A 17,146-nucleotide genomic window follows, 5' to 3' on the forward strand; every position below is an offset into this window, starting at 1 on the left:
CTGCTACTAATGCTGCTGCTACTGCTTCTACTGCAGCTACTACTACTACTACAACAACTACTAATAATGTTACTACTGCTACTTCTGCTACTGCTGCTACTGCTGCTACTGCTTCTACTGCAGCTACTACTACTACTACTACTACTACTACAACGACACCTACTGCTGCTACTGCTGCTGCTACTGCTGCTGCTGCTTCTGATGCTGCTGCTACTGCTGCTTCTGCTTCTACTGCAGCTACTACTACTACTACTACTACAACTACTAATACTGCTACTGCTGCTGCTACTGTCGCTACTGCTGATACTGCTACTGCTACTGCTGCTACTGTTGCCTTTTGATGCTGCTGTTACTGCTTCTACTGCAGCTGCTACTACTACTACTACTGCTACTCCTGCTACTGCTGCTACTGCTGCTGCTGCTACTGCTGCTGCTGCTACTGCTGCTGCTGCTACTGCTGCTGCTGCTACTCCTGCTGCTGCTTCTCCTGCTGCTGATACTGATGCTGCTGCAAGGCTGCTATGGCTTCTACTGCAGCTACTACTACGTCTACTACTACTACAACAACAACTACTACTACAGCTACTGCTACTGATGCTGCTGTTACTGATGCTGCTGCTACTACTGCTTCTGCTTCTACTGCAGATACTTCTACTACTACTACAACTACTACTTCTGCTACTGTTGGTGGTGCTTCAACTGCTCCTACACTGCTACTACTACTATTACTACTCCTGATTCTGCTACTACTACAACTACAATTACCACTACCACCAGTCCCACTACCACTACTACCAGTATCACGAACACTACCGCTTCTACTACTATTACTACTTCTACTACTACTACTACTACTACTACTACTACTACTACTACTACTACTACTACTACTACTACTACTACTACTTCTACTACTACAACTACTACTATTACTACTACTACTACTTCTACTACTACTAATACTGTTACTACTGCTACTGCTGCTACTGCTGCAGCTGCTGCTACTGCTGCTACTACGCTGCTACTGCTAGTGCTGCTGCTACTGCTGCTGCTTCTGCTGCTTATGCTGCTGCTGCTTCTGCTGCTACTGTTGCTGCGTCTGCTGTTATTTCTGCTACTAGATGCCGCTATTTTTACTTAAGCTGAACAAGTTACTATAACACCTTGCTTTCAGATGAAAAAATTACTCCCACACCGGTCGACACACGACATTCTCTCGACGCTCTCTCGACGCGCGACAAATCAGTCGACAGTCAATCTTGACTGTCGACTGATTTGTCGCGCGTTTTATTGAGCGTCGAGAGAATGTCGTTTGTCGACCTAGTGATTTTAGGTCGACAGGCGACATTCTCGCGATATATCATATTGACTGTCGACTGATTTGTCGTGCGTCGAGAGAATGTTGCGAGAATGTCGAGTGTCGCGGTCGAAGGTCGACACACGACATTCTCGCGACATTCTCGCGACATTCTCTCGACGCTCAATACGACGCGCGACAAATCAGTCGACAGTCAAGATTTTCTGCGATTTTTTTTCTAAAACTCAGCGCAATATGCGACACTCAAATATTGACTGTCAACTGATGTGTCGCTCGTCGAGAGAGCGTCGTGAGTATGTCGTGTGTAAACCTAAAAAAAAAAAAAAACACCGTCAAAAAACGAGGCAGCCCCGGGTCCAAAGAAAACCTACGCAGAGGCCTTGAGCAACGGGGCAAATGTAAATCTACAACTGCGTATTTCAAGTCTTCAAACATCGTTGGACAGCCTAACAAAAACCGTTGCGCAACTAGTAGCAGAAGCGGCTCAAAGGGGAAAAGACAGAGACGTTTTGTCCGTGTTTCAGACCGGAAAACATGGAGGAAAACAAAAAAAACGGCTTCGCAAAATTCAGAAAGGAAAGAAAACAGTTTTAAACCTTTCATCCAAGCGTCTCACTGATGATGATTATATCCTGCTCGGCAAAGGTTTGAAATTTTGTCCCAAGATACGTGCTCATGATAAAATTAAGTTAGCCGAAGAAACATTTAAATACAGTAGGCGTTTAAGACTTAAAGAATTTTTCAATGACTTAAATAACCCTGATACCCAGTCTAATATTATTAATAATGATGAAGACTTTCAACGGCCATTCTTCAATAAACGCGAATCTACGTTTACTCCATTCGCCGGTAGAGACATGTACCTTGACTTTTATATCACAGCTATCACAGAAGAAATATTACAGTCCGCTAGTAAAAAACGACAGTATAGTAATATTACTAAGGAGGAACTAGCTTCACTTCGAAAACTGTCCCAAGATGATAGCATTGTTATCAAGAAAGCCGACAAATCTAACACTATTGTGATTATGAACAAAATAGATTACAAAAATGAAGTTTTACGTCAACTAAACAATGTAATTCATTATGAAAAACTACCCAGCGACCCATCAGAAAATGTAAAAAAATGTATCATCAATTGCATTGCAGATATACAAAAATCACATGCCAGCATTGAAAACGAATTTGATGCGTTACCACTGGATATAAGGTCTCCATTTTTCTACATTTTACCAAAGATTCACAAAGAAACAAATGAAAATCTTCCGCTTAAATACCCCGGTCGTCCAATTGTGTCAGCATGTAATTCACCTACGGAGAATATTTCGAAATATATAGACTCCATTCTCAAACCATACATGTTTGAATTGCCGTCTTTCATCAAAGATACAACAGACTTCATAAAAAAGCTCAAAAATAAGACAGTTAATAGTAAAGAAACCTATCTCGTCACTCTAGACGTGTCATCGCTTTACACGAACATCCCACACGACGATGGAATCAAGGCTTGTGAAGAATTTTTACATAATGGCAACATTAATAGCAACATAGTTTCTAAATTGTTACGACTTGTACTTGAAAATAACTATTTTCAATTTGATGATGATTTCTATTTACAAAAAATGGGTACGGCTATGGGTAGTCCAATGGCGCCAGCATATGCCTCTCTATTTATGGGAAAACTTGAAAAAGACTTCCTTAAAATATGTGAACATAAACCGACACTGTGGTTTCGCTTTTTAGATGATATATTTATGATTTGGGACCACTCTTTAGAGAAGCTTGAATTGTTTATTGAAGCATTAAACCGTTTTCACCCCAACATGAAGTTTACGTATTCTGCTTCTAAGAAAATCGTGTCTTTTCTCGATGTGGCTGTTTCTATTAATGACGACTTAACACTTCAAACAGATATACACATAAAGGAGACCAATAACCACCAATATCTTGACTATACGTCATGCCACCCTAAACAGTGTAAGGACGGAATACCATACAGTCAGGCGAAGCGATATAGACGTATTATATCGGATGACAACAGTTTTAAATCGTCACTTCAAGACCTCAAGCATCATTTCAAACAGCGAGATTATCCGGAAAAAAATTATCGATTGTGCATTTGAAAAAGTTTCTGCTCTATCTCAAGAAGACGCATTACAGTCCTGCAATAAAGCAAAAACAAAAGTTATCCCATTTACAGTGGAATATAATCCGTCATTGCCAAACATAGGAGCCGCAATAAACAAGTATTGGGACTTACTTAACCTGTCACAGAAAGAAGAAGTGAAAAGTGTGCATGAAACTTATAAGCCAATACTGGCGTTTAAAAGGCCTAATAATATAGGAAACTTCATTACACGTGCTCAGTTTACGAACAGTTTGAACAGTTCACGTGCGTCCAGTGCCTGTGGAAGAACACGTTGCTCCCATTGTAAATCCATACACGTTGGAGAAAAATTTAAAAGTACAGTAACAGGCGAGCAATTTAATTTACAGAAGAATATGAATTGTGCATCTAAAGATGTAATATACCTCATTACATGTAAACAGTGTAAGAAACAGTACGTTGGACAAACCATGCAACCGGTGTCAAAAAGAATGAACAGTCATCGATTTGACATAAGAAACTTTTCTAACCCTGAATTTTCAACTTTGGTCGCATCACATTTTAATGAAGATCACCACAGCGCAAATGACTTTTCCTTTATGCCAATTGATGTTGTTAATAACAACATAGATCGTCTATGTAAAGAAACTTACTATATACATAGACTTAAAACATTACACCCTAATGGTATGAATAACAAAGTTCTTTTTAACATAAAAGACTAGCTCTTAAATTTAATTAAGCTTACTTTTGTTTTTTCCTATTAGTATTTTTATATATAATTTTATAGGAAATTGTGTATTCTTGAATCCGAAAGTTAAGCTTAATTTAATTAACGTTCATTTTATTGACGTACATTTTCCCGCATTTTAATGTACGTTAAGTCAATGACGTAACATCCGCTTTCTGTTATTATTTGTATTATCCTGATGAAGGCGTAAGCCGAAACGTTGATAAAAAAGGAAAGAAAAATATGTGTTTTTGTTGGATTTATCATACTGTGTGTAAACCTAGGGGTTTTTAGGTTGACAAGCTACAATTACGCGATATTGGCTCGATATATCGTATTGAGCGTCGAGAGAATGTCGTGCGTCGAGAGAATGTCGTGTGATTTTGAGGTCGACATGCGACATTCTCGTTATATATCATATTGACTGTCGACTGATTTGTAGTGCGTCGAGAGAATGTCGCGAGAATGTCGAGTGTCGCGCTCGAAGGTCGACACACGACAAAATTTTCGCGACATTCTCGCGACATTCTCTTGACGCTCAATACGACGCGCGACAAATCAGTCGACAGTCAAGATTGTCTGCGATTTTTTTTCTAAAACCCAGCGCGATATGCGACACTCAAATATTGATTGTCGCATGATTGTCGCGCGTCGTATTGAGCGTCGAGAGAATGTCTCGAGAATGTCGTGGGTCAACCTCGAAGGTCGACACGCGACACTTAACTTGGCCCTATCCGGATTCCGTATTGATCGGACATGGGTTCGATATGACATCCTTTAGACATTTTGCGGACCTATTCAAAAATCAAACCGATCATCTCTACTTGGTCTAACTATACACACAGACTTTATGTTACGAATATACAATATATTTAATCTCAGCGCTCGCAATCAAGAATCTCTGGCAAATTCTTAAGCAAACTTATTAATGCAACATAAAACTAAATGTATGTAGCCAAGCGTCCATACGTGTGCTTGTGTTCATGAGTGTATTATAGAATAGTCTTCTAATTATGCTTATTTAACCGGATCCCTATGTGAAATGTTCTATAAACTTCACACACATTTTAAGATCGTCCAGAAATCCAGAAATGAATTACGATGTTTTGACGCGATTTACCAATGTAAAATCCCTTATCAATTAGTGTGTTAATCAATCTTTGTTCATGACTTTATGTGACAGGTTTTAGTCGATTATTTTCAAAATTTAAATTTCAAGAAACATCGGTTGAGACAGTTTTATTAACAACCGCGTGTCTTTTATTTAAGGGAGCTGACCAAAAAATTGACTATACCATAAAGGGCAATACATATCACACGGCGTATTTGTATTATTATGAGTCGCCACCTTGTCACTATCAATTTAAGGCATGGAGGTTTAAAGTGATCTTTTCACGTTTTGGTAAATTGACAAAATTGACAAAAGGTGTTTCAGATTCGCAAATTTTCGTTTTAGTTATAATATTTGTGAGGAAACAGTATTACTGAACATTTACCATGATCTAATATAGCCATTATATTTATCTTTTGACGATTTTAAAACGTAAAAATTATAATGCGTTGCAACGCGAAACGATTGAATAATTTGGAGAGTTCTGTTGTTGTCGTTAAATTTTGTGACACTACGAAGATTCTTTTTATAAGGTATAAAATACGTCACCTATGCATACTCGGCACAATAGCCGCGAGGGTAAAATCGATTTTACTTCAGGACCTCGGCAGGACTCCAGGGGTCACTGGTTCGAAACCTGCTCCAGGCAAAGTTTTTTCCTTTTTTTTAAATTTTATTCTTTATTTTTTACTGCAGCTTTTAAGATCAAATGTTTACATTTATCAATAGAAAGCATTTAATGAATAACTTCAGAACATGCCAAAATCTGTGAAAATGCCTCTTTAAACTGACTGGAATTTATGTCGAACCTCACAATAAGCCGGGTTTAAGTAATAAAACACACAGCTAAAAATAAACATTAATATTATCAAATCGAGAAATCATATTAAACAGGCATGGCAGATACAATAAATAATCTATAGTGTATAGCATTTTATCACATGCCATACCCTGTTTCTCGTGTAATATAACCATTACATTTTTTATTACACGTGTGCAATACAACATTTTTAAGCGTTATCATTGGCTTAGTTTTCGTTTAATGACCACTCGCATTTTGTTATTTTGCTGAAATGACGTTGCAACGTCAAATGACGTCACGAAATGTAAACAACATTCGGGATTTATCATTATGTGTGCGTTAATATAGATGATATTTGTTGCATTCGGTGGATTATCGATTTTAATTCACGAATGATCATAGATAATATATATTTTCTATGATCACGAGTGAATTAAAATCGATATTCAACCGAATCCAACAAATTTTCTTTTTTATTTTATGCTTTTTTTTTCACAGTTTATATACATTGTTTAAGAGTTTAGGTAAAGAATTTTGCTGAAATAAATACGTAATTTTGTAAAAAAAAATGACGTCATGTCACAGTAAACAGTGAAAATTATCGATAATTTTCACTGGTTATCTACACTGTTTGAAACGGTGAAATTATCAGTTTTAATTCACTGATATTTCTCTATAAACCACCGGAAAGTATTAAATAAATTTATTTAATTTGCTGATTTAAAAGCAGGTGATAAAAAGATCTTACACGCGTTGTAATATCATACCATATTTGTGCATACATTTATTGAATGAGCCGCGTCGTTCGAAAATAGGTCTATTTACGGTAAGCATAGCTGACCTCGTCCAGGAAATTCGTTAGTAAACTCGCCAAAGGCTCGCTTACAAACTAATTCCTGAACTCGTTTAATAAAATATGATATGATATGGCAACACGTGCCAGATCCTATACATATATTGCACACTCAATTGTTTAATATTCGCCAGAGCAACAAAATTATATAGTAGTAGTAGAAGTAGTAGTAGTAGTAGTAGTAGTAGCAGTAGTAGTAGTAGTAGCAGTAGTAGTAGTAGTAGTAGTTGGATTAGTAGTTGGAGTAGTAGTAGTAGTAGTAGTAGTAGTAGTAGTAGTAGTAGTAGTAGTAGTAGTAGTAGTAGTAGTAGTAGTAGTAGTAGTAGCAGCAGCAGCAGCAGCAGCAGCAGCAGCAGCAGTAGTAGTAGTAGTAGAAGTAGTAGTAGTAGTAACAGCAGCAACAACAACAACAACAGAAGCAGTAGTATTAGCAGTAATAGTAGTATTAATAGTAGTATGTTATGTTATATCAGAGCCTTGCCTGTTTTGACCAGCTATATATATGCGTACAGAGCATTTACACATGTTACGCAAAATTTGATTGGCTGACTAACTCGGGATCTCGAGATAGCGAAAATTCTCTCCTTTTTAGTCAAATGCACTCAGCCTTTATTTACTGCACCGCTCTTTTATTAATTGTACGCCGCTTTTATTAATTTTGCAATCCTCTTTTTTTCTATCTCGATGCCACGACATAGCTAACTCGTGGCCACGAGATAGAAAAAGAGGTGAGCAATTTAAAAAAAGAGAAGCACAGCTCGTTTTTTAATTGTACGCCGCTTTTATTTAGTTTTGCACTCCTCTTTTTTTCTATCTCGTGGTAGAAAAAAGAGGAGAGCAATTTAAAAAAAGAGAAGTGAATGTCACATCTAAGCCACCGTATAAATTTGATTTGCTGTGTGCACTGTTAGAGGTTATAATGTGAATCTACCGCAATTGAGAAATTGCATTGTTTGAGTGTCGTAGTAGAAGACACTTACAAACAGCACTTGAGCCTCTTCGTGCACAAATGCGTCTTATGCCAGATGCGATTAGCCATGCATCAGACCATCATAAACATCCGCTCATTGTCGCCAGGAGCTACTCTGTCCGCGAACGATACCCTTAAATACCGCGTGGCTTAGTAGCGGACGTGGTAGATACTGCGCACAAGTGTTTTCACTTTTCAGCTATGCTGACCGCAAATAGCCTAAGACCTATTTGCGCACGACGCAGCTCATTCAATAAATGTATGCCCAAATTATGCTGCTTCAAAAATAAAATGTTAATTGTAAATTGTGAAGGGGAAACCCGAGAAATAAACAATATTTTATTAATCGGTCAATGCACGGAATTACAAGTGTGTGGTGTTTATAGGATTTTTTCTCCTTACATTTTATATGGAGTTTCATTTTTCATATATATTTAAAGTGGTATCTAGCAAACGAACATCAGACTTAGTCCTTATTTAGTCATACGACATTTTCTGATTTATGAGTGTAAATAACATTAACATGAACATTATAATATTATATTTCACATAAAGCACTAATGAGATATATATAATATAATGTCAACATTGTTATGCATCTATAATTTTTATAATTAATTGTCTTTGGGCAAAATGTCCCTTTAAATGGTCCTGTTAACGTACATCCCTCTTGAATATAACTTGGAATTCGTGTACTTGTAGAAATATGGTAAATTTTTTAATGTCTAAAAACAAGTGAATCAAAATTTCGTGATATGTGTAATTGTCAAGAACACATACACCTATCATTAATTGCTCGCATGATTACATACTGAGATAACTGCGTGCATTTTTGAAGCAATTGGTGCAGCATGTCTATGATGGCTATAACGATAGGAGTACACTGCTAAATTTAAATAAACTTTCAGTTAAAAAAGAGCCAACTGATTGATACCCTTGCAGCATATGTCATAGAGAAAAAGTTTCTGTCACAAAACGATAGCACCTCTATAATAATATATAAACAATAGATCATAATATACAAAACCAACTTTTTTATGGCCCAAGTTAAATATAGTAATGCTCCTCTAGGACTAAAAAAGGGCCCTTATCTTAAATAATATAGAAACACATTTTGTATAAATGCATGAGCTTTTAGGATCCGTGTGTGACACATATTATTTATTGGCAACCATTCCTCTATATGACCTCTGTTCGTGTATATGTTCATACCCATATGAGGCACAAATAAAACTATGTTGCAAATCCCATGTTGGTCTCTCGTTGTGCAGTCCCCTTGTTGATAGAACCCAGGTTGGTTCCAATATTGGACCTTGTGGTTCCCATAAAATATGTGTTGGCTTTGTGATATTGTGACAGTACAACGGGATATTGTGTTCGGACAGTTTATCCGCAAAAAAGCTTGCATTGTTCATACTTTTTCATTGGTATATATGCACATTACTTTTACATTGCGCTTTTGAGATACCGGGTATTTCTTGCAAATAAAGGATTTATAAATTTAGACACACATGTTTTTTTAATGCAACAGGAAATCCGGTCAGGGCTCAGTATAATCGAGAAAATATTGTGTGTACAAACCCAAGTAATAATGTAGAGGTTCCTCGTGGTCGGCATATAGTGTAGCATCTTATTATGGGAATTTTAATGCATGTTCAAGTCTGTCTCGAAATGTCTCAACAAATGAGCTTTTGTGACTTTGTGTGTTTCGGTTAATTCAGTTCCTGAGGCGAGGTATAAAACCCGGAACTATCCGGAAATCTTTATGGTAAAACCCGGATCCGATATAAATGGTTATAACTTCATTATTATTCGTCCGATATTAATTATAATGGTACCGTTGTAAAGAAGATCCTCTACAGATTCTAACCATATCAAAATATTTTATGGCAGGGTCGTAGTCGGCCTGTAAATCGCGGACAAAGTCGGCCTGTTTTAACGTTTTTTTTTACACACGCAAATGCCGAAAAGAAAACCCGGATCCGATATAAATGGTTATAACTTCATTATTATTCGTCCGATATTAATTATAATGGTACCGTTGTAAAGAAGATCCTCTACAGATTCTAACCATATCAAAATATTTTATGGCAGGGTCGTAGTCGGCCTGTAAATCGCGGACAAAGTCGGCCTGTTTTAACGTTTTTTTTTACACACGCAAATGCCGAAAAGAAAACCCGGATCCGATATAAATGGTTATAACTTCATTATTATTCGTCCGATATTAATTATAATGGTACCGTTGTAAAGAAGATCCTCTACAGATTCTAACCATATCAAAATATTTTATGGCAGGGTCGTAGTCGGCCTGTAAATCGCGGACAAAGTCGGCCTGTTTTAACGTTTTTTTTTACACACGCAAATGCCGAAAAGAAAACCCGGAACCGATATAAATGGTTATAACTTCATTATTATTCGTCCGATATTAATTATAATGGTACCGTTGTAAAGAAGATCCTCTACAAATTCTAACCATATCAAAATATTTTATGGCAGGGTCGTAGTCGGCCTGTAAATCGCGGACAAAGTCGGCCTGTTTTAACGTTTTTTTTTACACACGCAAATGCCGAGAAGAAAACCCGGAACCGATATAAATGGTTATGACTTCATTATTATTCGTCCGATATTAATTATAATGGTACCGTTGTAAAGAAGATCCTCTACAGATTCTAACCATATCAAAATATTGTATGGCAGGGTCGTAGTCGGCCTGTAAATCGCGGACAAAGTCGGCCTGTTTTAACGGTTTTTTTTACACACGCAAATGCCGAGAAGAAAACCCGGAACCGATATAAATGGTTATAAATGCATTATTATTCGTCCGATATTAATTATAATGGTACCGTTGTAAAGAAGATCCTCTACAGATTCTAACCATATCAAAATATTGTATGGCAGGGTCGTAGTCGGCCTGTAAATCGCGGACAAAGTCGGCCTGTTTTAACGGTTTTTTTACACACGCAAATGCCGTAAAGAAAACCCGGAACCGATATAAATGGTTATAAATGCATTATTATTCGTCCGATATTAATTATAATGGTACCGTTGTAAAGAAGATCCTCTACATTTTCTAACCATATGAAAATATTTTATGGCAGGATCGTAGTCGGCCTGTAAATCGCGGACAAAGTCGGCCTGTTTTAACGGTTTTTTTTTACACACGCTAATGCCGTAAAGAAAACCAGGAACCGATATAAATGGTTATAAATGCATTATTATTCGTCCGATATTAATTGTAATGGTACCGTTGTAAAGAAGATCCTCTACAGTTTCTAATAATGTTAAAATATTTTATGGCAGGGACAGTGTTAACCTGTAAATCGCTGTGCGGTAAAAGTTGACCGAAAAATACCGTGTTTTTTTTAACACAGAACAATGTCTTGAGGAAAACACGGAAAAGCTAAAAGGGGTTATAAAAGCATCCTTTTCCCAACCGACCATACATTTTTGGTACCGTTGTTACGGTATTGTTCCACTGTTTCTAAATATGTAAAAAATATTGTGAGAAAGCATAATATGAAATAAGGCGAAGCATCAAAGCGAAAATGGTTATAAATGCATTATTATTCGTCCGATATTAATTATAATGGTACCGTTGTAAAGAAGATACTCCACAGTTATTAACCATGTCAAAATAATTTATGGCAGGGTCAGAGTCCGCCTGTAAATCCCGGTCAAAGTCAGCCTGTTTTAACGGTTTTTTTTACACACGGAAATGCCTTAAGGAAAACCCGGAGAAGGTAAACGGGGTTATAAAACAGTATTATTGACTCGATATTAATTATAATGGTATTGTAGTACAGGAGAACCTCCACAGTTTCTAACCATCTAAAAATATTTTAAGGCAGGTTCAGATTCAGCCTGTAAATCGCGGTCAAAGTCGGCCTATTTTAACGTTTTGTACACGCGCAAATGCCTATAGGACTACCCGGAAAAGGTGATAAAATCATCACTTTCCCAACCGACCATACATTATTTGATACCATTGTAATGTAAACAATGGACCTATTCCTACGGCCGTGTTAATACCAATATGAAAAGATGCCATATCAATCCACAACCCCTGGGTAGGTAGATGGGCACCTTAGACCACTAAGTCACGGTAACTATGTCTGTTACTGCTACTTTTGACATTGATATTACCAGTTAAATGTCAATTTCGTGACATGGTTCATGCAATACCCTGAAATTTTCCGGGGACACAGTAACAACAACTGCCAATTAAGGATACAATGGTCGCGATCACAGGTTAGTGCCACCCTTGTATATCTGCTCTTGGCATGTTGTTCTTACTTACTGTCAATCGAAGATTTGGGTCTTGGGTAGATATACAGCTTGTTGTCAAACCGTTCCGATCCGAATACTTAAATAAGAAGTTTTTTGTTAAGAAAAAAATCATAACTGCAATACAAGTCTAGCTTTGATCACGATATAAATCATATAAACATTTTATGAATCGGTGTTGATATAAAGTGTGTTAATTGACCTTGTGCTCGAATTGTTGTGTTTGATTTTATTTACTTACAATGCCTTTAGTAGTGGGACATAGCCAGACAAAGTACTTGTCTGATTATTTGTGTAAGGGATCGTACACAGTGTTCTCGTATTCTGGATATAAAACGCTCCAGTTTATGTACGAGAGGGACGTTTTTGAAGTTGCGCCTTTCTTTTCGGTAAGTACCGTGCACAGTACATATATATATATATATATATTATGATATGATTATATATTGTATATATGGGTAGATTGCTCACTATGTATTGTTCACGATGTCTATACATAGTTATTTACGGGTGCATACAATCACCGCAAAGTACAGAAAAGCATCGAATAGCACCGAAAAGCACCGAAAATACACTCAATTTCTCGCTATATATATGCAATATATCGTTTCTAGTGTGTGTTAACGGGTTTAATTAGTTAATTAATGGTTATATGATTGTATGTCTATACTACAAAATTGGATAAATATCGGCAATATACCGACCGAAATGCTTTTCCTGTGAAGACCGAAAAGCACTCAATTTCTCGCTATATATATATATATATAGAGTTCCTATAAACGGATTTAAATTAAATAAAAGTTAAGAAAAACATGTGTGGAAAAATACCAAATAAGCCAGATACTTCATTCTGATTTCGTCAATACTGTACAGATCTTAAATTTACGGATCATTGTAATTTCCTGCAACGATATCTATTCATACGACACACGAACACTAACACGGATCTTAATTAAGCAGACAAATGCTTCTGCTATTCACAAATTCACACGAGCCGCACTTTTATAAAGGATAATAACTGAATATACACTTATTGACAGAGATCAACGCAAATGTATATTATGTAACCTAAATGACATCGAGGATGAATTTCACTTTGTTCTTAAATGTCCTTATTATAATGATGTTAGGAATGCATTAATTCCGAAATATTATAGAATCCGACCGAATATGTTCATGTTTATTAAACTACTTAATAGCACAAACAAAACTGTATTAAGAAAGCTAGCCATGTATTGTTTAACATGCTTTAAAATAAGAGAAAATGTCATATATATGTAGTGTTAAATAGAAGTACATTTTTCACAAAAAAAAATAAGGTCAGAAATATGTAACTGTATCTATATTTTTGTAAACCTATATGCATAACATTGTGTGACCACTGTGTATTAAACCCATCCATGTACCATTCTCACGAAATATGTTCACGAAATATATTTCGTGTTTATTTAGATTATTTATTCTTTAAAATTATGTGTGTTTTTGGGTGTACTTCAACGCATGCTGTTATTTATATGTATGTTAATAACGATGAGCTTCACATGCTTAAGTCAAAAATAAACTATTCTGTTATATTTGCAAAGGCAGCAGCATCATACTAAAACAATCCCAGAAAAATAATGAATATCAACCGACATGACCGACAGAAATGATTCGATGCACGATGTGAATCAAAATTTAGTTTAAGTAATACGACACAAAGAAACTTTTTTAGTTTACGGATCATTTCGGCTTAGAGGACTAAGACAGTCATGTAAAATATCAAATAAAATATATAGTTATAATCAACTGGTAGCAAGTTATAAATATATCGGCAATGTACCAACCGAAAAGCACTTCATGCTGTTTATCATCTTATACGTAAATTGATGTAAATGTTTTAAGTTTTTCTAATTGACGTGAAACTCTTAAATAGAAATTGCAGCATGAATTTTAGTTCATGTGCTTTGTATTAATAATAGCGATTTTAATGGTTCCATTAAAACCATTTATTGCGCGAGCATCGAGACACTTTTGAGTTATTGATGTTAGCACAATGCAAGGTGACACAATATTATCAGTTTTTAATTATGTGTAATTTCATTCGCACCTCTCGCTTAACTCAACGTTCAAAGGCACGCGCACTTTCACACTTTATTAGCGCCGTCTTTAATCTGTTCTATCTCTTTTTACAGAACAGATTGATGTGAACTTAATGAACACAATTATTTTAACTAATGCAAGTTTAGCTAGAATTAATATATGACTTCTTGCTATACAATCATTATCATTCGAAAATGGATCTTATTTAATTGTGGTTCCTTCTTTGAACTTATGCTGTCCGCCAACATATAGAAAAGGTAGTGTCAGTAATAAATGTATTGCTTTAGATTCACATGTTTGTTTTTTTTAAGATATGTAAGATGCAAATGTGTCTAACTTATATTGTTTTCTGGTCTTTAAGCTATCTGATATATGTGACTACGTGCTATTTTGTTGGAGAAATGAAAGATTCAAATGTGTCTTATTTATATTTTATCCATGTATCGTGTGTATTCAGTGTCATGCGAAAATATATCTTATTTCTTAATTTCCACCTTCACACTTTATTAGCGCCGCCTTTAATTAGTTCATTAAATTAATTAATTTAATATAATGTGCAACGGTGAGGTGGATCAATGCTCGTTGTTAATTTAAATACACACCACTTCAGCAATAAATGAAATCAGTTATTTTGGCTGTAAATCCATTTTTTTCCGTACAGTAGCCATGTTCCTGTGTATTGAGCTGATAAGATCACCACAGCAAGTTGCTAATACACAGTGTAGACTTAAACGAAATTGGTTATTTTGACTGTAAATCCAATTTTTCCAGTACAGTAGCCATTATGACCATGTTCCTGTGTATTGAGCTGATACGATACCCACAGCAGGTTGCTTATACACAGTGTAGACTTCCCCTGTTTTATTATAGTATTTGTTATTTACCTGCTTGGAATAAATGACGTGTATTCATTCGGGTCTGATGGCGTTTTGTTAAAGGTCATTTAATGCAGCAAAGCTGGTTTTCTGACTTAATTTTTTAATCATTTCAATGTAAAAAAGAAATAATGAAACAATGAATGTGTAATTTAATTCTCAACTCTCGCTTAACTCAACGTTCAATGGGACGCGCATAGTTCTTTTTATAAATTATGTACAAATATAATATGCTGTACATTGTTGTTTATTTACTCAAGAAGTACCAGAAAGAAGCATTGTTATGTATAAAGCGCTTTACTTTTTCAAAATTCTACATTAAATAAAGAAATATCGTATTTTTTGGTTAAGTGTACGTGCTTGATATATATTCATAAAATAGCAGTTTTTTTTTAAACATTCGGTCTTTAACCTTTAATTTGATGCAAATGAAAAGAAGAACTGCCTTTTTTATTTTTATACTTAAATCAACATTTAACGAAGTCATTATTGACTAAATAAATATGTACATTTTTTCACTCCATTAAAATCGGCCCTTATAGTTTACTTTCATGTATATATAGAATAATTGAGTGCTTTTCGGTGATTCTATGCTGGCGCGATAGTGCTTTTCGGTTGCAAATAAAAATACTTTTGTGCGTGATCTTTACACTTAAATCAATATTTAACGAAGTGATTAATTACTTAATTAATACGTACATGTTTTCAATCCATTATAAACGGCACTTATGGCTTACTTTCATGAAAATATGAAGAAATTGAGTGCTTTTCGGTGATTCTGTGCTGTCGCGGGAGTGCTTTTCGGTCGTCACATGAAGTGCTTTTCGGTCGGTATATTGCCGATATTTATCCAATATGGGGCATTAATACATCATAATAAACACAAGGTAGTATAAATATGCATGAAATATAACCATTTTTATCTAATTTAGTCCATTAACACACAATAGAAACGCATTTTTGCATATATATTGCGAGAAATCGAGTGCTTTTCGGTCTTCACATGAAGTGCTTTTCGGTCGGTATATTGCCGATATTTATCCAATTTTGGGCATTAATACATCATAATAAACACAAGGTAGTATAAATATGCATGAAATATAACCATTTATAACTAATTTAGTCCGTTTACACACAATAGAAACGCAAGTTTTCATATATATAGCGAGAAATTGAGTGCTTTTCGGTCGTCACATGAAGTGCTTTTCGGGCGGTATATTGCCGATATTTATCCAATTTTGGGCATTAATACATCATAATAAACAAAAGGTAGTATAAGTATGCATAAAATATAACCATTTATAACTCATTTAATCCGTTACTCACACAATAGAAACGCAATTTTTCATTTATATACAAGAAATTGATTGCTTTTCGGTCTTGACATGAATTGCTATTCGGTCGGTATATTGCCGATATTAATCCAATTTTGGGCAAAATGTAGTATAGACATACATTCATATAACCATTAATAACTAATTAAACCCGTTAACACACGCTAGAAACGATATATTGCATATATAGAGAGAGAAATTGAGTGCCTTTCGGTGCTTTTCGGTGATTGTATGGACCGACTTAAATACCAATAGAGCGTGACACAAACACAGCACAATTGTTTATTTCGGCAAACATTTTGATATTATTTGCTTTTAAACATAGCTTTTAATGACTATTGATAGATGAATAATGTTATACTATTATTTGTAATTTCAAAACATGTTACTTGGTGATTTTATTCACGTTCTATAAATACATCAGTTATTCTTATTAACCTGATGCCTGTTGTCTGCTACTGTTACAATACGACGCTTAAAAATGTGGATTGCATAAAGTTAAAGGTCACATTCCGTGTGCACTATATTACTTGTAATAATGCATTATAAATATGTCAAGCATGTTCACTTTAACAAATACGATACTTCTTTATGTAATGTAGAATTTTGCAAAGGTAAAGCGCTATATATATGACAATGTTTTATTTTTTCTTGTTGATTAAAAACAAAAACAAAATATA

The sequence above is a fragment of the Dreissena polymorpha genome, chromosome 8 (assembly GCF_020536995.1).
Source record: "Dreissena polymorpha isolate Duluth1 chromosome 8, UMN_Dpol_1.0, whole genome shotgun sequence".
NCBI classification, from domain to species: Eukaryota; Metazoa; Mollusca; class Bivalvia; order Myida; family Dreissenidae; genus Dreissena; species Dreissena polymorpha.